This window comes from Nerophis ophidion, linkage group LG12 (assembly GCF_033978795.1).
Source record: "Nerophis ophidion isolate RoL-2023_Sa linkage group LG12, RoL_Noph_v1.0, whole genome shotgun sequence".
In the NCBI taxonomy this organism is placed as follows: Eukaryota; Metazoa; Chordata; class Actinopteri; order Syngnathiformes; family Syngnathidae; genus Nerophis; species Nerophis ophidion.
This window is the reverse complement of record NC_084622.1, coordinates 4,482,650-4,493,179: the sequence shown is the minus strand read 5'-3', so window position 1 is coordinate 4,493,179 and position 10,530 is coordinate 4,482,650.

Genomic DNA, 10,530 nt, shown 5'->3' with positions numbered 1-10,530 from the left:
CCTTGAAGGTAGAAAAGCGCTATACAAGTACAACCCATTTATCATTTATGCAAAACGAAAGTCAAACTGAACTGGCTACAAAGTAAACAGAGACAGAATGCTGGACGACAGCAAAAACTTACGGCGTCCACAAAGTACATCCGTACGTGACGCGACAATCAACGATGTCCACACAAAGAAGGATAGCAACAACGTAGATAGCCTTGCTTGCTAACACAAAGTAAATTTTTTTTCACGTTTTCTGCTGGCGGTGTGCCTCCGGATTTTTTGTATGACAAAGATGTGCCTTGCCTTAAAAAAGGTTGAAAAACACTAGAGGATAAACCTTCAAACATTTAAGCGGGGGTGGTCTCGAGCAGTGTTTTGCAACCTTTTTGGAGCCAAGGCACATTTTTTGCGTTGAAAAAATCCGGAGGCACACCACCAGCAGAAATCATCGACTCAGTTGACAGTTAAAAGTCATTGTCGCAATTGTTGGATATGATTGTAGCTGAGATAGGAACCAGCGCCCCCCCCCGCGACCCCAAAGGGAATAAGCAGTAGAAATGGATGGATGGATGGACCTTAAAGCATAACCAAGCATGCATCAATATAGCTCTTGTCTCAAAGTAGATGTACTGTCACATCATGCCATGACTTATTTGTAGTTTTTTGCTGTTTTCCTGTGCGCAGTGTTTTAGCGCTCCTATTTTGGTGGCTTTTTTTCATTTTTTGGGCATTTTCCTGTAGCAGCTTCATGTCTTCCTTTGAGCGATATTTCCCGCATCTACTTTGTTTTAGCAATCAAGAATATTTCAGTTGTTTATGTCTGTCTTTGTGGCGACATTGTTGATTGTCATGCCATGTTCGGATTTACATTGTGGACGCCGTCTTTGCTCCACAGTAAGTCTTTGCTGTCGTCCAGCATTTCATTTTTGTTTACTTTGCAGCCAGTTCAGTTTTAGTTTCGTTCTGCACAGCCTTCCCTAAACTGCAAAGCCTTTTCTTAAGGGAACTCACCTTTTGTTCATTTTTGGTTTAAGCATAAGACACCTTTTTGCCTGCATTCACAAAGCAATTAGCTGCCGCCTGCCACCTACTGATATGGAAGAGTATTACCTGGCTCTAGACAGCACCGACACGCAAAAACAACAACACATAATTTGGAGACTATAATAACTGGTTAGCAAAAAATGTTTTTATCACAAATATGTGAAATTAGATAATCTCCCACTGTATGTCATGGCACACCAGTGTGCCGCGGCACAGTGTTTGAAAAACACTGGTGTAGAGGATAAACCTTCAAACATTAAGACGAAAATTATGTCTCACGTAAACTGTTAACATAACGCTGAATAATAAACATATAGTATAAATTTTAAATAAAATATGAAGTATTTAAATATTTGAAAAGCACCCAATTAACTATACGTTCAGTATCACCCCCACAGTACAAACAGGGTAAAATAATTTGTTTTTTTTATTCTATAAACCTTAATTATAATATGCAACATACAATCAAGAAATAATAATAATAATAAAAAAAAGTACAGAAACAGTTCAAAACATTCAAAACGCCTCGGGATCCCCCGGGAGGAGCTGGACGAAGTGGCTGGGGAGAGGGAAGTCTGGGCTTCCCTGCTTAGGCTGCTGCCCCCGCGACCCGACCTCGGATAAGCGGAAGAAGATGGATGTATATATGAATATAAAACTTAGCCAATAGTATAATGAGGTTGCAAAGGTAAAATTCCTTTTCACCTTTTTTTTTATACAGTGCACATCCACATAGGACGTCTTTAAAACAAAGCACACATTTGGAAAATAATTTAGGTCGGAATGTTTTATTTCTGGCATTCGCGTGAAACTCCCACGTTTGTCACAAAATACTTTAAGTTTATGTGGATGTATTAATAACGCACTTTTGTTATATTTTTCAGCCGCAATTTTACCTTGTCCTCTTCTTTCACTATTATTTATTATGTCCGTCACACCTGGGTGAAGTCTTGTCTGGTTTTAGTCTGGTGTCATGAGGTCTTATCATTTCCTGTTTTATTTTGAAAAGTTAACTCTCCCTCTCGTTTCAGATCACTTGCTCTTCCTCCTGTTTCACCGGTCTGACGTCACTCTGATTGCCTGATTGTGCCCACCTGTGTCACACTCCCTCATGTGTATAAATGTCTCGTCCTCCTCTTGTCTTGTCTTGTCTTATGCCAGAGTGTCTTGTTACTTCATGTGCGTACCTCCAGAGATCCATGTTCACAGCCATTGCCACGTTCTATGTACCCTTTTTGTCAGGTAAGATTAGTTGTTTAGCGTTACCTCCCTTGGAGCCATTTTTGTTTTATTTTGCATAGTGTCCTCTTTGCACCTTTTTTCCCTCCGCTGCTGGAGTGTTTTGAGTTCATTGAGATTTTGTTAGTTTTTAGGTTAGGTAAGCTCGGCTTTTGATAGCCTGTTAAGTTTCTCCCCTTTTGGACCCTTTCCCTTGTTCGAAATATTTGTTTTCATACTCCTGCATCTGTGTCCAGAGTCCTGTTCAAGTCGTGACAATGTCACTCCTCAGTGAGGAAAAAAGCTATTGGCTGTCATAAAAGTCTAGAATTTGACGTCATTGCCTCATTTGCATACTTCATGGCAAAGGATGCTGGAGGAGAGAGAACTAACTTCATGGGAGGGATAAAAAGTGAGTTTAAAAACGTTAAGTTTTCCTGCTAATTCTTGGTTTGTGCATTTTAAATTTAATTCTATTTGGTTCTCCAACTTTTTTTTTTACCATGTTTCCTAAGAGGGGGACCCTGCACCTCCCAGGTAAGCCCGTGCATTAAGTAGCACCATAATGACCATTAAAATACAGTAGTATAGTAGACCTAAGTAGTCATTAAGTACCACCTTAATGACCACCATTAAAATACAGTAGTATAGTGGATCTGAGTAGTCATTAAGTACCACCATTAAAATACAGTAGTATAGTAGACCTAAGTAGTCATTCAGTACCACCATAATGACCAAAATTAAAATACAGTAGTATAGTAGACCTAAGTATTCATTAAGTACCACCATAACGACCACCATTAAAATACAGTAGTATAGTAGACCTAAGTAGTCATTAAGTACCACCACAATGACCAACATTAAAATACAGTGGTATAGTAGACCCAAGTATTCATTAAGTAGCACCATAATGACAACATTAAAATACAGTAGTGTAGTAGACCCAAATATTCATTAAGTACCACCATAATGACAACATTAAAATACAGTAGTGTAGTAAACCTAAGTATTCATGAAGTACCACCATAATGACAACATTAAAATACAGTACTGTAGTAGACCCAAGTATTCATTAAGTACCACCATAATGACAACATTAAAATACAGTAGTGTAGTAGACCTAAGTGTTAAGTACCACCATAATGACCAACATTAAAATACAGTAGTATAGTAGACCTAAGTAGTCATTAAGTACCATCATAATGGCAACATTAAAATACAGTAGTATAGTAGACCTAAGTATTCATTAAGTAGCACCATAACGACCACCATTAAAATACAGTAGTATAGTAGACCTAAGTAGTCATTCAGTACCACCATAATGACCAAAATTAAAATACAGTAGTATAGTAGACCTAAGTATTCATTAAGTACCACCATAATGACCACCATTAAAATACAGTAGTATAGTAGACCTAAGTATTCATTAAGTACCAGCATAATGACCACCATTAAAATACAGTAGTATAGTAGACCTAAGTAGTCATTAAGTACCACCACATTGAACAACATTAAAATACAGTGGTATAGTAGACCTAAGTATTCATTAAGTAGCACCATAATGACAACATTAAAATACAGTAGTGTAGTAGACCCAAATATTCATTAAGTACCACCATAATGACAACATTAAAATACAGTAGTGTAGTAGACCTAAGTATTCATTAAGTACCACCATAATGACATTAAAATACAGTACTGTAGTAGACCCAAGTAGTCATTAAGTACCACCATAATGACCACCATTAAAATATAGTAGACCCAAGTATTCATTAAGTACCACCATAATGACCAAAATTAAAATACAGTAGTATAGTAGACCTAAGTATTCATTAAGTACCACCACAATGACCAACATTAAAATATAGTAGACCTAAGTATTCATTAAGTACCACCATAATGACCACCATTAAAATACAGTAGTATAGTAGACCTAAGTATTCATTAAGTACCACCATAACGACCACCATTAAAATACAGTAGTGTAGTAGACCCAAATATTCATTAAGTACCACCATAATCCATCCTCTTCCGCTTATCCGAGGTCGGGTCACGGGGGCAACAGCCTAAGCAGGGAAACCCAGACTTCCCTCTCCCCAGCCACTTCGTCTAGCTCTTCCCGGGGGATCCGGAGGCGTTCCCAGGCCAGCCGGGAGACATAGTCTTCCCAACGTGTCCTGGGTCTTCCCCGTAGCCTCCTACCGGTTGGACGTGCCCTAAACACCTCCCTAGGGAGGCGTTCGGGTGGCATCCTGACCAGATGCCCGAACCACCTCATCTGGCTCCTCTCGATGTGGAGGAGTTGCGGCTTTACTTTGAGCTCCTCCCGGATGGCAGAGCTTCTCACCCTATCTCTAAGGTTGGTAAGTACCACCATAATGACATTAAAATACAGTAGTGTAGTAGACCTAAGTAGTCATTAAGTACCACCATAATGACCACCATTAAATTACAGTAGTATAGTAGACCTAAGTAGTCATTCAGTACCACCATAATGACCAAAATTAAAATACAGTAGTATAGTAGACCTAAGTAGTCATTAAGTACCACCACAATGACCAACATTAAAATAAAGTGGTATAGTAGACCTAAGTATTCATTAAGTAGCACCATAATGACAACATTAAAATACAGTACTGTAGTAGACCCAAGTATTCATTTAGTACCACCATGACAACATTAAAATACAGTAGTGTAGTACACCTAAGTATTAAGTGCCACCATAATGACCAACATTAAAATACAGTAGTATAGTAGACCTAAGTAGTCATTAAGTACCATCATAATGGCAACATTAAAATACAGTAGTGTAGTAGACCCAAGTATTCATTAAGTACCAACATAACGACACCATTAAAATACAGTAGTATAGTAGACCTAAGTAGTCATTAAGTACCACCATAATGACCAACATTAAAATACAGTGGTATAGTAGACCTAAGTATTAAGTAGCACCATAATGACAACATTAAAATACAGTAGTGTAGTAGACCCAAATATTCATTAAGTACCACCATAATGACCAACATTAAAATACAGTAGTATAGTAGACCTAAGTAGTCGTTAAGTACCACCATAACGACCACCATTAAAATATAGTAGACCTAAGTAGTCATTAAGTACCACCACAATGACCAACATTAAAATACAGTGGTATAGTAGACCCACGTATTCATTAAGTACCACCATAATGACAACATTAAAATACAGTAGTGTAGTAAACCTAAGTATTCATGAAGTACCACCATAATGACAACATTAAAATACAGTACTGTAGTAGACCCAAGTATTCATTAAGTACCACCATAATGACAACATTAAAATACAGTAGTGTAGTAGACCTAAGTATTAAGTACCACCATAATGGCAACATTAAAATACAGTAGTATAGTAGACCTAAGTATTCATTAAGTACCACCATAATGACCACCATTAAAATACAGTAGTATAGTAGACCTAAGTAGTCATTAAGTACCACCACAATGACCAACATTAAAATACAGTGGTAAAGTAGACCTAAGTATTCATTAAGTACCACCATAATGACAACATTAAAATACAGTAGTGTAGTAGACCTAAGTATTCATTAAGTACCACCATAATGACCAACAAAATACAGTAGTATAATAGACCTAAGTAGTCGTTAAGTACCACCATAATGACCAACATTAAATTACGGTAGTATAGTAGACCTAAGTAGTCATTAAGTACCACCATAATGACCAACATTAAATTACGGTAGTATAGTAGACCTAAGTAGTCATTAAGTACCACCATAATGACAACATTAAAATACAGTAGTGTAGTAGACCTAAGTATTCATTAAGTACCACCATAATGACAACATTAAAATACAGTAGTGTAGTAGACCCAAATATTCATTAAGTACCACCATAATGACCACCATTAAATTACAGTAGTATAGTAGACCTAAGTAGTCATTCAGTACCACCATAATGACCAAAATTAAAATACAGTCGTATAGTAGACCTAAGTATTCATTAAGTACCACCATAATGACAACATTAAAATACAGTACTGTAGTAGACCCAAGTATTAATTTAGTACCACCATGACATTAAAATACAGTAGTGTAGTAGACCTAAGTATTCATTAAGTACCAACATAACGACACCATTAAAATACAGTAGTATAGTAGACCTAAGTATTCATTAAGTACCAACATAACGACACCATTAAAATACAGTAGTATAGTAGACCTAAGTATTCATTAAGTACCAACATAACGACACCATTAAAATACAGTAGTATAGTAGACCTAAGTAGTCGTTAAGTACCACCATAATGACCAAAATTAAAATACAGTAGTATAGTAGACCTAAGTAGTCATTAAGTACCACCATAATGGCAACATTAAAATACAGTAGTGTAGTAGACCCAAGTATTCATTAAGTACCAACATAACTACACCATTAAAATATTGTAGTATAGTAGACCTAAGTAGTCGTTAAGTAGCACCATAATGACGACATTAAAATACAGTAGTGTAGTAGACCCAAATATTCATTAAGTACCACCATAATGACAACATTAAAATACAGTACTGTAGTAGACCCAAGTATTCATTTAGTACCACCATGACATTAAAATACAGTAGTGTAGTACACCTAAGTATTAAGTGCCACCATAATGACCAACATTAAAATACAGTAGTATAGTAGACCTAAGTATTCATTAAGTACCAACATAACGACACCATTAAAATACAGTAGTATAGTAGACCTAAGTATTCATTAAGTACCAACATAACGACACCATTAAAACACAGTAGTATAGTAGACCTAAGTAGTCGTTAAGTACCACCATAATGACCAAAATTAAAATACAGTAGTATAGTAGACCTAAGTAGTCATTAAGTACCACCATAATGGCAACATTAAAATACAGTAGTGTAGTAGACCCAAGTATTCATTAAGTACCAACATAACGACACCATTAAAATACAGTAGTATAGTAGACCTAAGTAGTCGTTAAGTACCACCATAATGACCAAAATTAAAATACAGTAGTATAGTAGACCTAAGTATTCATTAAGTACCACCATAACGACCACCATTAAAATATAGTAGACCTAAGTAGTCATTAAGTACCACCACAATGACCAACATTAAAATACAGTGGTATAGTAGACCCAAGTATTCATTAAGTAGCACCATAATGACAACATTAAAATACAGTAGTGTAGTAGACCCAAATATTCATTAAGTACCACCATAATGACAACATTAAAATACAGTAGTGTAGTAGACCTAAGTAGTCATTAAGTACCATCATAATGGCAGCATTAAAATACAGTAGTGTAGTAGACCTAAGTATTAAGTACCACCATAATGACCAACATTAAAATACAGTAGTATAGTAGACCTAAGTAGTCATTAAGTACCACCATAATGACAACATTAAAATACAGTAGTGTAGTAGATCTAAGTATTCATTAAGTACCACCATAATGACCAACAAAATACAGTAGTATAGTAGACCTAAGTAGTCGTTAAGTACCACCATAATGACCAACATTAAATTACGGTAGTATAGTAGACCTAAGTAGTCATTAAGTACCACCATAATGACAACATTAAAATACAGTAGTGTAGTAGACCCAAATATTCATTAAGTACCACCATAATGACATTAAAATACAGTAGTGTAGTAGACCTAAGTATTCATTAAGTACCACCATAATGACATTAAAATACAGTACTGTAGTAGAACCAAGTATTCATTAAGTACCAACATAACGACCACCATTAAAATACAGTAGTATAGTAGACCTAAGTAGTCATTAAGTACCACCATAATGACCAACATTAAAATACAGTAGTACAGTAGACCTTAGTAGTCATTAAGTACCACCATAATGACCAACATTAAAATACAGTAGTTTAGTAGACCTAAGTAGTCATTAAGTACCACCATAATGACCAACATTAAAATACAGTAGTATAGTAGACCTAAGTAGTCATTAAGTACCACCATAATGACCAACATTAAAATACAGTAGTATAGTAGACCTAAGTATTCATTAAGTACCACCACAATGACCAACATTAAAATATAGTAGACCTAAGTATTCATTAAGTACCACCATAATGACCAACATTAAAATACAGTAGTTTAGTAGACCTAAGTAGTCATTAAGTACCACCATAATGACCAACATTAAAATAGGGTAGCAGAATATTAAATCAAATCAAACTAATTTTTTTTAGCACGTTTCATGCACAGGCAAGTGGTAATGACAAAGTGCTCTACAAAACAAACATACAAAAAGTAGGCCCTAAGTATTAATTAAAAACACAGCATATGTTTTATTTTACAACTATATTTAATATTTTTGGCCACTGTAAGATTACACACATTGTGAACAGTAACAGTGTGTTTGAATATAGGATAATCAAGTGATTCTTTGGCGTACGTCTAGATGGAGCCCGCGTACCACTAGTACCACTTTTTGACTCGGGAGTTGGAAGCCACATTGGGTTCCAAGAATTTTAATAAATCTGTTTTAATAAATCCATCCATTCTTCCATTTTCTACCGCTTATTCCCCTTTGGGGTGGCGGGGGGCGCTGGTGCCTATATCAGCTACATTCGGGCGGAAGGCGGCGTGCACCTTGGACAAGTCGCCAACACAGATAGACAGACAACGTTCACACTCACATTCACACACTAGGGCCAATTTAGTGTTGCCAATCAACCTATCCCCAGGTGCATGTCTTACCCTTAGGGAACTCACGCATTCACAGGGGGAGAACATGCAAACTCCACACAGAAAGATCCCGAGCCCAGGATTGAACCCTGACTACTCAGAATCTTCATATTTTGAGGCAGACGCACTAACCCCTCTGCCCCGGTGAAGCCGTTTTAATGTGTGTGTGTGTGTGTGTGTGTGTGTGTGTGTGTGTGTGTGTGTGTGTGTGTGTGTGTGTGTGTGTGTGTGTGTGTGTGTGTGTGTGTGTGTGTGTGTGTGTGTGTGTGTGTGTGTGTGTGTGTGTGTGTGTGTGTGTGTGTGTGTGTGTGTGTGTGTGTGTGTGTGTGTGTGTGTGTGTGTGTGTGTGTGTGTGTGTGTGTGTGTGTGTGTGTGTGTGTGTGTGTGTGTGTGTGTGTGTGTGTGTGTGTGTGTGTGTGTGTGTGTGTGTGTGTGTGTGTGTGTGTGTGTGTGTGTGTGTGTGTGTGTGTGTGTGTGTGTGTGTGTGTGTGTGTGTGTGTGTGTGTGTGTGTGTGTGTGTGTGTGTGTGTGTGTGTGTGTGTGTGTGTGTGTGTGTGTGTGTGTGTGTGTGTGTGTGTGTGTGTGTGTGTGTGTGTGTGTGTAATATAGTGTGAATGTTGCCCGTCTATCTGTGTTGGCCCTGCGATGAGGTCGCGACTTGTCCAGGGTGTACGCCGCCTTCCGCCCGATTGTAGCTGAGATAGGCGCCAGTGCCCCCCGTGACCCCAAAAGGGAATAAGCGGTAGAAAATGGATGGATATATATATATATCCAGGATGGACCGCTCGCCCGTATCGGTTGGGGACATCTCTACGCTGCTGATCCGCCTCCGCTTGAGATGGTTTCCTGTGGACGGGACTCTCGCTGCTGTCTTGGATCCGCTTGAACTGAACTCTCGCGGCTGTGTTGGAGCCACTATGGATTGAACTTTCACAGTATCATGTTAGAACCGCTCGACATCCATTGCTTTCGGCCCACATCTGAGGTCCTCTCCAAGGTTTCTCATAGTCAGCATTGTCACTGGCGTCCCACTGGATGTGAATTCTCCCTGCCCACTGGGTGTGAGTTTTCCTTGCCCTTTTGTGGGTTCTTCCGAGGATGTTGTAGTCGTAATGATTTGTGCAGTCCTTTGAGACATTTGTGATTTGGGGCTATATAAATAAACATTGATTGTCTATCTGTGTTTGCCCTGCGATGAGGTGGCGACTTGTCCAGGGTGTACCCTGCCTTCCGCCCGATTGTAGCTGAGATAGGCGCCAGCGCCCCCCGCGACCCCTAACGGGAATAAGCGGCAGACAATGGATGGATGGATGGATGATTGATTGAATATATTAGGGCTGTTGGAAAAAATCGATTCGAATATAAATCGCGATTCTCACAATGTGCGATTCAGAATCGATTCTCATTTTTTTTTTAAATCGATATTTTTGGGGGGATTTTGTCGTCTTTTCTTTTTTATCAATCCAACAAACCACTACACAGCAATACCATAACAATGCAATCCAATTCCAAAACCAAACCTGACCCAGCAACACTCAGAACTGCAATAAA